This window comes from Sphaerodactylus townsendi, linkage group LG02 (genome assembly GCF_021028975.2).
Source record: "Sphaerodactylus townsendi isolate TG3544 linkage group LG02, MPM_Stown_v2.3, whole genome shotgun sequence".
Taxonomy (NCBI): Eukaryota; Metazoa; Chordata; class Lepidosauria; order Squamata; family Sphaerodactylidae; genus Sphaerodactylus; species Sphaerodactylus townsendi.
The window spans coordinates 141,507,902-141,524,132 of NC_059426.1; the positions used below are offsets into that span (position 1 = coordinate 141,507,902).

At 44.1% G+C, this 16,231-nt stretch overlaps 1 protein-coding gene across 1 annotated transcript in view; it reads right to left on the reverse strand.

The window, feature by feature from the left end:
* The window catches only part of SYNDIG1L (synapse differentiation inducing 1 like), a 50,574-nt gene extending 35,616 nt beyond the window's left edge, over nt 1-14,958 (reverse strand). Inside the window, exon 1 of the mRNA XM_048483271.1 lies at nt 14,473-14,958. The gene's annotated coding sequence lies outside the window, so the exon portion shown is untranslated. The remainder of the gene's footprint in view (nt 1-14,472) is intronic.
* Nucleotides 14,959-16,231: the final 1,273 nt, after the last annotated feature.

Here is a 16,231-nt window from a genome sequence, read left to right on the forward strand (position 1 = left end):
CCCCCTGCTGTTCCAGCGACCTGGGGGGTCCCACCCTGGATTCGTCTTTCTTTCAATGGGGCCAGGTGGCCCCATGTAACCAGCGTTAAGCGTTTTACCCATCTCTTCGACAGGCCCGGCCCGGCTGGCCCCTTCCTCTCCCAAGCCCGACCTGGCCACTGTGGTCCATGCACAGCGGTCACCTCCGAGGCTGAAGCTATTGCAACACAAGCTCTGGCGGAGCCTTCCCTTGCGTCTGATTCGGAGATTAAAAATGGTCCAGAATGCAGCGGCGCATATGCTCACGGGAGGTGCCATGAGAGAGAGCATATTACGCCTGTGTATCGCCGCTTGCACTGGCAGTTACCAATGAATACCGAGAATCATTTTTCAAGGTGTTGGTGTTAACGCTTTAGGCCTTCGCAGCGGACCTGGGACTGCCTCGTACCTGCTTGGGACAACGTCTTACCCCATATGTCGCCCGAAATCGGTCTCGGCGCTCGGCAGAGGGGCCAATCTACTGGTGATCCCTGGCCCTCCATGATGCGGCTGGCCTCCCACCCGGGCCAGGGCGCTTTACAGCCTCTCTGTGCTACCTGAGTGGAACAGCTCTTCCTCCAACTGTCCGGGCCCCTCGCGGAGATCTCATTGAGTTCAGCGGGGCCTGTAAGACTGAGCTGTTCCACCGGGCTTTTAGCAGGGGGGCCTAGCGCGTTGAAAGGGCCCTCCCTCCCTCTCCCACCTCTTGTTTCTTGACATCATACAGATCCTACCACCATCCCTACTGGGATTTTCTGTGGGAATTGATGACAGGCGCCATCTGAGTTAGTTATTTGAGTTAGTTAATTGATGCTGCATTTTAATGGGGTAAGGTTTATTTTTATTATTAGAGCCATCTTAACTTGTATTTATATTGTTTTAATTTGATTGTGCTCTTTTATACTGTACACCGCCCTGAGCCCTTCGGGGAAGGGCGGTTTATAAACCTAATAAATAATAATAATAATAATAATAATAAAGCTTTTTATAGGCCAGAATCGACATCCCCGTAAGCTGCAGCCTACTGGCTCCCCCCACCCACTGCACTGAAGGCAGCTCGCTCGACATCATCCAGAGCCCAAACCTTTTCCCTTAGTTGAATGAACTATCTGAGGTGGTGAGAGGAGCGTAGCCTTTAGAAATCTTTAGGAGACACTGTAAGGCAATTTTATCTCACAGGGCTTTTCGTGGGGTATTTTTTGGATGGAAGTATAAACTGCGGGTATTTTTTGAATGGAAGGGGTTAGTTTTTTGTTGCTTTTAAATTGTTGTACAATTGTTACTTGTAAGCCACCTTCAGTTATTAGGAAAAGATATGCATATTTTATTCAAACAAACAAAAACAAACAAACAAGCAATTAAGTTAGTTAATTTTCAATGTCCTTAATATGCAAGAATTTAGGAGCAAAGATTATTGGTCGATTTCCCACTCACCATTAGATGCGCGCTCCTCACGGCAAATACCCAGGGGTCCTGCAGCACTCCCCACTACACCAGCAGTGACAATGCAGCGACAACGCAGTCACCCCAATTCTGCCGCTCCTCCCACCCCTCAGCGCACGTCATTTCGGATCCTGGCCGGAAGTACACCTTTTTGAAACCGCGCGCCAAACACGGAGCAGGGGTCCCCTCCACTTTCACTTTTGAAGTGGGGAAAAGCCCATTGACCATTAGAAAAAGAGAACATTTGAGGTAAAGAAGTAATGGGCAATCTATCTGACACTTGCAGATTACTGGACACAATGGGCACAATGCAGAGAAATTTAGGTGCTCCCAACCAGAGGTGTATTTGCCTAGGGACACAGGGTACCCTATGTCCCCGGGCATTCCCCATTTGGTCATGTAGGGGGCACATAAAAATTTCAGGCATGTTTGTGTTTTTTTTGTATTTTTAGTGTTTTTCCAGTTTTTGGCCTGCAGAGGGCACAGTTTTTAGGCTAGCAGCACCAACATTTCAGGGATTTTTTAAGGGGACCCTCCTGATGATACCACCCAGGATTGGTCAGGTTTGATTCAGGGGGTCCAAAGTTATGGACTCCCAAAAGGGATGCTCCCATTCCTCATTGTTTCCAATGGGAGCTAATAGGAGATGGGGGCTACACCTTTGAGGATCCATAACTTTGGACTGCCTGAACCAAACTTCACAAAACCTGGGTGGTAACAGCAGGAGAGTCTCCTAAAGATACCCTGAGATTGGTGCTTCTAGCTTAACAATTGCACCCTGACAGCAAGTACCCTCCAAATTTCCCCAGATTCTCCTTTTAAATCCACTCCCTTCAGCATGGACTTAAAGGGAGAATCTGAAGTCCCCAGTTTAAACATTGAACATGATGCTGTTTCAGGGTGGGGATAATCCACCCCAAAACAGTATCACTTTCAATGTTGTTTTAACTGGGGACCCCAGTTTCTCCCTTTAAGGTGGATTTAAAAGTAGAATCTGGGCCCCTTAGTTTAAGCAACATTGAAAGTGATGCTGTTTGGGGGTGGATTCCACTGGAGGTGTTTTGTGAGAGATGATGCTAATATTTGTTTTGTAAATGTTTTGCTGGGGGGTGATTTGTGAGAGATTTACATGCTTAATACCCACTTGCACTGGCTTGGAGCGGTTTCTCAGGCTAACAACCTACCTCATAGAGTTGGCGTGAGGACAAAATTAGGAAAGAGAGTTGGTGGGGAGAGAGCCCTGTATGTTTTGCTGGGATTGGGAGGTGTTTTGTGAGCTGGTGCAAAAAATCATTGTTTGGTCATGGTGAGGGAGGGTGGCTGCCCATATCACAGGGTGGGGAGCAAACTCAGGTTTTGTCCCCGGGGTTCAGTTTGCTTAGATACGCCTCTGGGCCTAACACTCATGATATGACACAGTTTATGCCTACCGTATATACTCATGTATAAGTCGAATTTTTCAGCACATTTTTAATGCTGAAAAAGCTCCCCTTGACTTATATGCGGGTCATTAAAATTTTTTGTGTGTTTTTACTTTGCCGGCCTGCAGGAGGCGCAGTTTTTATGCTAGCGACACCAAATTGTCAGGGTACCCTCAAAGGACACTCCTGATGATACCAGCCAAGTTTGGTAAAGTTTGGTTCAGGGGGTCCAAAGTTATGGACCCCCAAAGGAGGTGCCCCATTCCCCACTGTTTTCAATGGGAGCTATTAGTAAGATGGGGCTACCCTTTTGAGGAGTCCATAACTTTGGATCCTTTTTCTGAACGAAACTTCACCAAACCTGGCTGGTCTCATCGGAGAGAGTCTCCTTATGATACCAGCCAGGTTTGGTGAAGTTTGGGTCAGGGGATCCAAAGTTATTGATCCCCAAAAGGGTGCCCCCCATCCCCCATTGTTTACAATGGAGAAGCTAATGAAGTAGATTTTTTCATTTCCTCTGATAATATCCCTCTTAAAAAATCTAAGTTGAGTTTTCACATTTGGACATACAGATGATGATGAGGAATCCAGTTTTGAAGGATTTTAATAACTCTTTGTTTTAGCTTAGTTTGCTGACTTGAAGGCTAAGGTTTTTTTGTACTTTTAAAGTTATTGTTGATACCATATTGTTCTTGTTGACCCTCTTTTCCACTTACAGAGCCAGTTTACTGTTTTTCTTTGAAATAACTATTCAACAACATTTAACCTACTGATGCCTCAATTGATGTAATTTTATTGGTATCTATTTTTATTTTTGAAATTTACCAGCAGCTGCTGCATTTCCCAGATGTCAGATATGGATTTTTTAATGGAACTGGCATGCTGTGACTGGGCGTCACTGAATGTTGGTGCGACCTTATTATCAGACTTATACGTGAGTCAATAAGTTTTCCCAGCTTTTTGTGGTAAAATTAGATGCCTCGACTTATATGCGGGTCGACTTATACACGAGTATATACGGTACTCATTTAATTGAAACTTATGCTCTTTCTTGTGTTTGCATGTGTGTGTGAAGGGTGTACTGACCCTGGTGTGGCACTAAATTGTGTAACCTTTGCAGTGAAATGCTGCTGTTGGTACACACATTTAGGAGTGCCTAATTTACTTTGGATTGTGTTCGTGGAAACAAAAAAGGAGGTGATAATAATGGGAGATAACATGGATATTGAGGGATTCCTCACACAAGAAATCCAAATCATTTTACCAAATTCTACCATTTCACTTATAGAATGCATAAATAAGACAGCCTATCTTTCCTGATGCTTCCTTACCTCCCACACACATTAATAAAAAGGGTCAGAAGAGTGATGGTTTAAATGTATTTTTTAAAATGCATACACTTTGTTCATGCAAAAAGCATTTTTCCGTATGTGTAATCATGGTATCTTTCTTCTACTACCTCTTAATTCTGTTCTCTATTTATACGATACTTACTGTTCTGGCTTTACATCTTCCTGGCTTTTGAATGCTCCGTGACAGGACTATAGCTATCATTGTCTTGCAATACCTAGAATGCCTGGCTTCTTAGTAACAACAATAATATTGTATGTTTAAAGAACATACCAGCTACCATTTATTTTTAGTGTTGCTCTGCTGTCACTTAAAAAAAATAACCTGTATTTTGAAGACTGCATTTTTTTCATTCCTCTTTTTGAAATATGTTTTGAGGATACAAAAGGAGAGAGGATAATAGAGTTCTTAAAGGGAAAAACTCCTCGTTTGGTTAAAATTTCAAGAGAATATTTAACGACTGCCTACATTAATAGCTGGAATCTTAGAAAACTTGAATTCTTATCTATGGTGTTTGGACAAACAAGGAATATTTTTTCCAGTGTCTTAAAGTCGGGTTTTTTTTACTTTTGTTTAAGTCGCAGGAATGATCCCTACCACATAAAATCCTAATGTGAGAAGAGAATTTACAGGAGACAGCTTGTGACAAAGATGCAGTAGACTTCCTTGTGAGAAAGGATCCACGATTGCCATTGTGAAAAAGGAAGTATGATTGCCATTGACTCTGAAGTCTATGAGGGGCCCCCTCCAATTAAAAGGATTTTGCTGTCTGCTGCTGGTATACTGCTTTATTAGTGCATGATTTGGCCGTGAAGTTTCCACGAGTAAGCCTCCAGCTATGTAGCAGAACCTTCAGATTCCAATTAGTTCTGATCCCATTCAATTTCACTCCAGATGGATCCTTAAATTCTGTTTTGAGCAGAACACAGCTGCATTGATCGCCAATATAATGTAGTGATCAGCGTGTCAAACAAAGATCTGGGAGATCCTAATTCAAATTCTCAATTTACCATAGACAGTTGCTGGGTCAATGTACTGTTGAAGGCTTTCATGGCTGGAATCAGCTGGCTGCTGTGTGTTTGCCAGGCTATGTGGCTGTGGTCTGGTGGTTTTAGCTCCCACCATTTTGCCTGCATCTGTGGCTAGTATCTTCAGAGGCACATGCTAAAACCACCAGACCATAGCCACGCAGCCAGGACACCCACAACAACTTTGCTGGGCCTGAGCCAGTCACTCATTCTCAGCCTAACTTACCACACAGGATTCTTCGGAGGATAAAACAGAGAACAGGAGAACGATGTAAGCTGTTTTGGATCCCTAAAACCGGGGGAAAGAGGGGATATAAATGAAGTAAGTAAATAAATAAATCCCACTTTAAAAAGGTGGATCACGTTAGGAACACTGATAGCCTAAAATGGATAGCCAGGTCCTTCACAACCATCTTTCTCTCTCCTTTCTGTTCCATCTCCTTTCCAATGAAAAGGAAGCTGCTTTCAAGTAGTTCCAATGCAAAAAGAAGGGAGGTTGCTGAATCCCTGTAAGGGTGGGGGCTAGTGCGCTCACCCAGCCGTCTCGACCTTGGCAGATTCCTCGTACTGGGCTTACTGCCCGGAGTACTGACCTTGCTATGCTTATCATATATGTTTGAAGCTCACTTTTGCTTTCCTGTGTGAAACTTTGCTTGGGACTGTGCAAGGGGGAGGGGCAGTGACTTCGTCTGTAAAAACGACAGCTCTAGCCGAGGGGGGTCAGTTCTCGCATTGCGTGTATTGAGACCGTTGAAGTTTATGGAATAAATGAACTGATTTAAGTTGCTTTGTTTCAAGTCCTTCTGAAGTTCCTTACAATCCCCTTTCCAATTCTGACATATGCCAAGACATAATGTTTAATATGGAGAGGTTTGTGACAAGGAAATGTGTGCTGTTTTGCCAGGCACTGGCAAACAAGGAAGGAGAGGTTGGCGAGAGATGTCAGATATGGATTTTTTAATGGAACTGGCATGCTGTGACTGGGCGTCACTGAATGTTGGTGCAACCTTATTATCAGTGTTTTTGTCGTTCCTTCCTTTTCTCTTGCTTATTTTCTTTCCATGCTTTGTGGCTTCTGCAATGAAAGATAGAAGCTCTGGGAGAGAACAGTTGCAGCTTATTTCTAAGAAGTGCCCAACAAATTTTTAAGTGTTAAAAAAAAATTAAGTGACAAACACAAATCTGAAATGTGCTGTCTCAAACAATCTGACTTGAAAAACAGACTTGTTTAAGGACAGGTGTGGTTCTGGCACAGAGACAAACACTGAAAAGCTGACGGAGACCGTAAATAAGTTAGGGGCAAAGATAAACAGCAAGGAACTGAGGAGTGGGAGGTAGCCAGGTTGGCCTGATGTAGCTTCTTCATTAGAAGTCTGGAGATTGGAACAGGAGACATCTAATGAGATTCAGAGAAGATATTACAACAGGACAAGCGACAAATTTCACCGAGGACAGGGAAATGTATATACATCCACCTTTCCCAGGAATCTACCAAGACCAATATAAGTAACATTTTAAATGACACAGAGTTCAACTTCAAATTGGAGAACCAATTAATGAAAAATCTCGCAATTACCCAGACCTCAGTGTTACATGAGAAAAGGGAATGTTCCCCCAAACCTACTTCACTCATCAGATGTCAGGAGTCATACAACAAAGCCACAAAGCAACTAGAATGGAACTCTTTGGGAGGGCATTTTTATAGAGGGAACAGGGGAGTAGTAAAAGAGAATAGTCCAGCAGGGCAGTTTTTGTAAGGATAGTTTTAATTTTCTATGAAAAATGTAGGCACTTACCCCATCACACACACACACACACATGCTCATTCACACTGCATTGTTAATTGGATCTATTATACCATCTTTATTTAATTGTTCTCCAGTTTTATCTCATTGTTTGTTGCATGCGTTATACTGGTCTTTATTATATTGTTTTATAACTTTGTAATCCATCTTCAGTCTCAGTGAGATAGGCAGATGATAAATGAGGTAAACTCATAAACTGTGTGAATTGGTGGAGAAAAGAATGCGTGCATGGAAATTTAGCTGTCATGTTTTTGGTGAAATAGTCAAAGGGCATTCAGTTCAAAAAGGAGTATTTTGATTATGCTGAAATCTATCTATATTCTGGTTATTCATGTTTGGATAGTTCAGGTGACAAATAATATGTTCAAGAAAGGGCAGCTTCTAAGAAAACAGAATTGCTCAGGAAATATGAAGGACTCTGTTCTTTATGTATAACTTATTCTCATAATTCATGGCAGGTTAAGGGTTGTATTCAATGTATAGTGTGGATCCCCCCCAGTATTGTAATTTATAAGTAGCTTTTTAAATTATAATTAGTTTTGCACAGGTTATTTTGTTGATTGCATCTGATGGTTTGGTATGCTTTACCAGAGCAATGTATTTCTAAATGTTTAAAACTTACAATTAAAATAATAACATCTTCATAATCCTTCATACATGTTATCTATGTAACAACATCCAGAAAAGCGGCTGACTGAAGTTGTCATAATCCAAACCAGCAGCAGCAGCTCTGTTTTTGAATTTGTACCAATCGATGCACAGGAAGACGAAGGAACACAGGTTGGTTCTGCAGTGTTCCATCTCCAGGTACAGAAAAATCTAAATGCTACTTCTGTGATAGACATATCTCCCCCAGAGTGCCCCATGATCAAACAGAACCAAGATGAACCTACGATAAATCAGAATGCAGAATAGTATGACCTAATCCCAAGAGCAGAACCAATAATTTCCACTGTGTCGTTAGCAATTGACTTGGCACAGTTCAGGAGCCAGCATGGTCTAGTGCAGTGGTTCTCAACCTTCCTAATGCCGTGACCCTTTAATACAGCTCCTCGTGTTGTTGTGACCCCCAACCATAAAATTATTTGTGTCTCAATTCCTAAAACCATTGGAAATATGTGTTTTTTGATGGTCTTAGGCGACTCCTGTGAAAGGGTCGTTCGACCCCCAAAGGGGTCGCGACCCACAGGTTGAGAACCACTGGTCTAGTGGTTAGAATGATCTTAGGATCTGGGGGAACCAGCTTCAAATCCCCATTCTGCTATGGAAACTTGCAGAGTAACCTTGGACTGGTTGCATGTTTTCAGCTTGACCTAACTCACAGTGGTGATGTTGTAAGGAAAAAGAGGAAGAAACTAATATTATAATCCATTTTGAGTCCCATTAGAAGTGAGGTATAAATATCTAAAACTAACAGACAAGCCTATAGAGATAGTTGGGGCAGAATCAGGGCTGGAAGTTACGCGCATTTCTCATCATTTGTCTTGCAGATGGCTGTGTGAATTGACTCTGCAGTCTGTGACTCTTCATTAGTAATGGTTAATTTAATTTCGCCCATGCAATCCACCACTTGATGCTACCTTCCAAAGTTGATGTATCTACAAAATGTTTGACCTGTTCCTCGGATGCTGCAGTTTTGCCTTTTGGATAAGTAATGGATTGTCTTGACATGCTATTGGAAGAACTTCCTCACAAGATATATATTTTAACCACTACTTCACATTCAGCCCAGGTGAAAACCTTTTCAGAAATCACATTCTTATATACTCTCAAGCAACTATACCAAGGCTTGGATGTATCCTCTGTACTCAAGAGAGACATGCATGTTCTCCCAAAATTTAGCATTCTTAGCTTTCATAGTTCCTGGTTGCCTGCAGATCACTTGGAACCAGTTGCTGATGAATCATGGAATATCCAGGTACTTCTAATAGCCAAGTTGGGATGCTTTGCAGAAATCCCTGTCACTTCAGCTGTGATATTCTGCCTATTTGTTGGGCCTTCACATTCAACTGCTATGTTTCTTGTTGAAAATGTGGTCTTGAAAGAAAAAGAGTCAAATAAATGTGTGCACTCATGCTGAGTTTTTAAGAAAGCATAAAATACAGGTTTTATCGGGAGGTGTCTAATACACAAAGAGAATAGTCTGCCATCAGCAATGACAGAGCAGAACTTTTCATGTCTTTCAGATCTGAAATCTTTGTAGAAAGCTGCCTAGATCTCAAAAGCCAAAGGGATAAAGCAAAAACCTGACAATCAGAGATTTGTCTTGTAAAAGTGCTTGTAATTCATCTTTCTAGGGACATAGTCTCCCGGATGCTCAGATGACACACTGTAGAAGGGAGGGGAGCCTGTAGCAAGAAAGGCTGAAACAGGCTGGAAACAATAATCAGAGAGTTTGTAGAGTAATGTAATTTTTCAAAAGAAGTTAATTCAACAGTTTCTGAGGTCCAAACTAGTCACAATACTGACTTTTCTACTCCAAATCATCCCCTTTCCTTTGGTTGTGCTGCAAACACGTGTCTTGTGTTTGCAACCGTACTAAGGTGGAACAGAAGGAAATGGACTTTTGAAATAAGAAAGAGAAGAAAAAGAAAAGGGTTAAGTATCTATCTACTGCTTTTGGGTATTATGTGTATACATTTTCATGCAGGAAGGACCACATGATAGCTTATTTCCTGAAGTTACACAAATAACAGCATAATCCTGTACAGAATTACCCCAGTCAGTGGGTTTAGAATAATTCTACCTGGCACCTGTCTGACTGATGTACTTGTGCCAAGTACTCTTATGATGCACATCTTAATGCCAGTGCCTATTCTTTTCTCTATACCTGGTCTGTCTCCATTTAAGAAAAAAGGTCATGGAGGAAGTGACTGGGTTTTTTGGCAGGTGTCCAATATACAGGAAAGTTTTCTTCTCTATTGTTGTTGCTGTTGTCTTCTGAATTTATACAATGCAGCATGTTTCAATCCCATTTCTCTTCTACAGTCTTTTGTCCTGCACATACTCTCAGCCCCATCTCTGCTCACCTGGCTCTTAATAGTGCCCCCTCACTACATCTCCAACATCTTTCATGTGACTCCATCTATAGCTGGAGGTATGTGGAACTGCAGCAATTGGGTGTTCTGGCTACATGCCTCCCTTTCATCATTTCTAATCATTTTCAAAGGGAGAGATTCCATTTTGTTTTCTTTACCCCAGAAGCCTTTGGGGGCATCTGCAAGTCTGATTTGCGCCTGGCACCATGTAATCTGATTGTCTGCAAGACCTCATGGTCTCCATATTAAGACAGCTTTAGACAGCAAACTTGTAGTTCAATATACCCCAAGAATATTTTCTCCCCCTCCCCTTCCTTTTGTATTTAGCATCCAGCCTGATGAAGCTTTCTGGTGAACTCAAGGGCTTGTATTCACTATTTTGTGATGCATTGTTGATCCAAATCTGTGGAGTCTGTGCACTCCAACACAAGCCAGCTGGGTGACCTTGGGCTAGTCACAGTTCTTCTGAGATCTCTCAGCCCCACCCACCTCACAGGGTGTTTGTTGTGAGGGGAGAGGGAAAGGAGTTTGTAAGCCCCTTTGAGTCTCCTTACAGGAGAGAAAAGGGGGGGTATAAATCCAATTATTATTATTCTTCAAATAAAATGATATCACCCTAGAGTTGTTTTTCTGTGTTTTTCTCAGGGATCACCATGAGTTTATGACCCATATTTTGGCGAACCCTGAGATATGATTGTTTATATTCTGATATGCAAATAGCTCCTGATCCCCCTTAGTAGTATCCCAAAGCAAATCTTCTTCAGAATTGGAGAAACAAACAGCAATCCTAAGCAGGTCTACTCAGATTCCCATTCAGGTCGTCTCAATGATGCATACTCCCAGGAAAGTGTTCTTAGGGTTGCACTATTAGAGTACTTTGAACTTTTTAGCAAATCCAGAGCTGTCAGTAGATTCAGAGTATCTTGCTTCTAACCAGCCAGTAAAATATTATTGAAAATGGAAACAGGAGCTCTTTTTAAGAACATTTCATGCAAAAAAGGGGAGGGGCCTCTATGAATTGAATTCTGGATTTAAGCACATTCCTGCAGCACTCAAGAGATGATGATGCCTTAATACCACCCCCTTGTACAGGAAGGCACTTCTAACAAAACCTAATTTGAACTCTACATTTCAAACATGTTATTAATTAATGAATCAGTGTGTAGCAATAGGGCAATGAGTATGAGAAAGCAGGATGAAAGCACAGTTGGGAAACACAATATGACAGAATATTTTGTGGCAGGAAAATATTTCCAGATGGGTAGCTGTGTTCGTCTACAGCAGATAAATAAAACAGGAACCCAGTGACACCTTAAAGGCTGACAGCATTTATTCCAGCATAAGCTTTCATAAGAGCTCATTTTATCACATACAATAGAGTGTAAATCCATCCATGATTTATAGATGCAGCAGTGAGGTAAGGGTAGATGTCAATGGTCTTTGTAACACGCTCTCTCTCAGTTTCTGTTGGCCTGATAGGTTTATACTCCAATGTATCTGATGAAGTAAGTTCTGGCTCTCAAAAACTTAAATTGGAATACATTTGTTAGTTTCTAATGTGCCACTGGACTCCTGCTTTATTTTGCAGGAAAAAATATATTCCATCTCCAAAAAACAAAACAAAAATAAGGGGTGGGGGCTCTGGGAATACTGCAGGTCTTGTCTTTCATGAACTTCGATCCTTATAGCACAAAAATTATATTGCCTGGGACAGAATGAACACGGGCCACTGCTCAGTTGTACAGCACATATTTTGCATGTAGAAGGTCTGAGATGCAATCTCTGGCAGCTTCACTTTGAGGATATTGGATTGAAAAGCCAGGCAAGACCTCTTTGGGCCTGAGAGCATCAGGAGTTGTTGGAAGTCAGTGAGGACAATACTGGCCCAGGTAAGCCATTGACCTGACAACCTACTTTGTATGTAAAATTCAGTCAAAGAGCTTCCTGTGATGAGGCACATTGTGGTTTTAGAATCTGGTTGCCACACCAAGAAGGCAGCAATGCCACTTTACCTCCAGGTAGCTACACCACTACCTCTTGACAGTGGTTACTGAGCAGAGGTAAATGGGCACCTGCCCTTGAGATGACTGCAGTCTACATCCACAAGATAGCAACTCTCCAGGGAGTAAAACTGCCTCATATGCAGTATATGGCATGTAGCCACAGGCTCAGCTTGATATGATTCTTGACAAATGTATTTTCTTTTATGTACACTGAGAGCATATGCACCGGAGACAAATTCCTTGTGTGTCCAATCACACTTGGCCAATAAAGATTCTATTCTATTCTATTCTATTCTATTCTATATTCACCCCTCTGAACATTCATTAATTCCTTACATCCATCCATTCCACCACTTCTGCCATTTCTTATTTCCTCACAACAGCCCCATGAGGTAGGTTAAGCCCAAGCTCACCCAGTAGGCATCATGTCCCCAGCAGAGATCTGGTCCTGGGTTTCTCAAGCCGAATACTCTAACCTTGACATTACTCAACACTACTTGCCTCATCCCTGCGAGGCAAATATTCTGTGCTCCTGGAACCCAGAAGATCCTTGACCTTCATAGAATTGGTTGGGAGCAGGTAGTACATATTGCAGTTCTGCTGGAATTCCAGGGAAGGTGAACGTGCATAATGGTGACTTCTGTAACAAAGAGGCTTTTCACACCTGAACTGTGAAAGTGGCCTTCAGTCTCTTACACACTATTTGTGAGCAGGTGGGCATATTGCTCGTGACCAACAGTAAGAGGAACAGAGCCATTTTAAAAATACACATTCTAGACAATGCTAATTTTATATTCACATTAAGCAAAATCCAATGTAAACCCCACATGCGCAAGTGCCATAAACCACAACAACAGATGCAGGATATGAAACCCAAAATGTACTACTTTTAAGCATCGCTTGAGGGGGAAAACCTGCCATTCTGTCTGCCCCTTGGGTTCTGGAAGACTGAAGGATGGAAGGGGTATTGGGGAGGGGGACAGAAAGTGGCACAATTATTAAGATTGACAAGGGCACCAGTCTTGGGACTCTGCATTGCACAAACAGAGCAACAGCTAGTGCTGGAATTCCAGCAAACTGCGATGTGTACTATTTGTGGCTTTGCTCCGTGCATCTGACAAGAGAGCAGTGAAGGGCAGGTTTGCATCCCCCTCATATTTGATCCCTTGGTCACTGTATTGTGAGGAAACGGCTTCTTGCATGCAGTTACTAGAGTTATATAGGCAATAACTATAGGTTTTACTTTGGAGACAGATGGCATACACTTGCTGAATAAAACCAAATAATAACAGACTGATTTGGTGGACACAGCCATAGGTTTGGACTGTGAAGCTCTAGGTTCAAATTCTTGGTTCACATCCACGAAATCCAATGGGTGATTCATCACCTGTCTGCCTTGCTTAATCTCACAGGATTGTTGGGAAGATTAACTCCCACAATATCCTTGGAGAACCAACAAACCCTCTTATGTAGGAATACCCTCTATGGTTACTCTCATCTAATAAAGCTTTCCTGAAGTAAGCTCCATTGAATAAAATGCGACTTACTTCTGAGTAGACCTGCTTAGGATCACACGCTATGTAACCCTTGCTATGTAATACAAGGGAAGGGGGCTGTGATCCTAAGCAGGTTTGCGCTGAATGTTGTTGTGCGAAGATAAGAGGTGCGTGCCTCATTCTTGTAGAGCTGAGAGATTTCCCTAACGAAATGCCACTTGGGGAGAATGTCCAGTCTGTCTCCCCTTTCAGACTAATCCTTACGGAGTGCAGAGCCACAATCCTGTGCACGTTGAGCTTCCTTCAGAGTAAAGATGCACAGATTCCGGGTAGTGCTGTCCCCCTCCCCTCCCCGAAGGCCAGGGCGAGCGGTCTTCTTCTAGCATCAGCGCTCATTGAGGAAAATGCATCTGGGAGAAGTTAAAAACAGCGTCTGAAGAACCAACAACTGCGCGACGAGGAGAGTCGGGAGATGCTGCTGCGAAACGCGGGGCAACCGCTAGGAAAAGGCCAACTGAACCATCTCCAGCCGCGCATCCCGCCTTGTTTTCCCCGCCCCACTGCCCAGCTCCTCCCGGGGGCTCTCGAGACTGGGGAGCCCCCTAGGCTGGCTCAGCGCTACCTTACAAATCGGCTCCTCGCTCCCGCGCGCAGCATCTACCCCGGGACGCGCCACTAACCCATCCTGGGGGCTCCCAAGAGCCGTCCTGCGCCCAGGAGTCCTTCCCCGCCCCGCTTTCTTTGCCACTTCCAGCCCTCCCCACGCCACAGATCTGCGATTCGGGGCAAACGCCAAACTTTCAGGGTCCCGCTGCCTCCCCGGCCCCGGAGCGCGGCCGCCCAGGAGAGCGGGAGGCTGGAGCTCCTTACCTGAGCGAGCCTTCAGCCTCACCCTCCGAGCTGGAGCCAGACAGGCTGGAGGGAAGCGGGGTCGGGCATGATCCCGGGGCGCGGCAGCTCCTCGCCTCTTGCCACCTGCCTGGGCGGGCTGGACGCTTCAGGTAGGCAGCAGGCGGACTGGAGGCGATGCCGAGCCGAGGAGGAGGCAGCTTGGAGGCAGGCGGAGCCAGCGCGGAGGAAAGAGGCGCGCCTGAGCCGAGGTGCCCTGGAGAGGGGCTGCAGTAGAGCCTCCTTTCGCCTCGGGGCGAGACACCCCCCAGCCGCCGCTCGGAGCGCACCGTTTCCCTCGCCTTCAACAGTGGGGAATGCTCCGCTCAGCTGGAGCTCCGTCGTTCTCCCTTCGGCTCCTCCTGCCCCCTCCTCCCTGTCCAAATGATTCAGACATTTTCTCTCCAAATTGCCCCTCCCATTTCTTCAGTGGCCCCCTGAATCCCGTGGCCCCTGCTCATCGCCGGGAGCGGGGAGTGGAAGGAGATTCAAGGCACTACAGAGGTTCATGCTTTTAGCCCTGCGTTCTTAGCCTCATCGAAACCCACAAGCCGTTTGACTCAGACCAACCCAAGTATCACAACCACGGACTGAAAAATCCCCCCTCCTTTTTATTTTATTTTTTTGTTTGAACATCCAGCCAGAGAGACGGAGTCCTGGAGAAATGAAAAGCCTACCTAATGTGTTGGTGTTATTTTCAGTTTGGTTTAGTAAAATATATTACATGGGTTTTGTTAATGGGTTTCACTGTGGACCATTAGGACTACCTGCACCCCCCCCCCCCTTAGCCACTGTTTTCCCTGTTTGATTGGAAGATAATAGAAATTGTCTGAACCATTCCATCATATGTTGCGTATGGCAATTTTTTTAAGCTGATGAATCATTAGAAGCATTTTCACCAGAGGGGTGGGCAGTTTGAATTAGAGTTGTTAAGAGTGAGGGATTTTCTTGTTTATTCATTAGCTTGTGTTGTCTCATACCTCCTCCAGTATCCAAAAATACCTATACTGAGATTTTCATGGTATGCCAACTAGCAATAAAGCCCATCGTACAAAAAACTACAGTGGGCTGCAGAAAACTAATCCTCCCAGAGCAAGAGAGGTGGGACTGGGCATATCTACAAGAAATGGTGCCTGGAGCAAACACTGAAATCGAGCTCCCCACCCCCTAAACCTCCCAGCTTGGCCAAGAAGGGGCAGCCGGGTGCCTGTGAAGATGGGGAGACTTCTTCCATCTTCATAGCCCCCACTGCATAACTGGATCCCTGCTTTGCAGAGGGGTAGGAACCAGCAGGGTACCTGTGAAGGTAGGCTCCATAGGCTCCCCTTCCCCCCTTTGCAAAGCTGAATCCTGACTTTGTAAAGGGATGGTAGGCAGTAAAGGGCCTGTGAAGAAGGGGAGCCTGTTGTGTGCAAAAATCAAGTGGGAACCTGCAAGTAGGGACTTGAGAGGACATTGCCACCATTTTTCTTCTGTTCCCCCTTCTTCCATGCCTCTCATTCTACATCCTGCCACCCCTTTTCTCAATCTTTTCTATTTTTGTCCTGCTTCTCCACCTCTTTCTGCCCCCTACCCCAGCTCTCTCTTTCTGCCCTGCTATCCCAGCTGTTTTTAACTTTCTAGCCTACTACCCATCTCTCTCTTTCTCTGTGTTTCTGCCCCACTACCCCAGCTCTCTCTACCCACTTATTCCAGCTCTCTTGCTCTTTTCCTTCCCCAACTCTCTGTTCTCTCTGTTTTA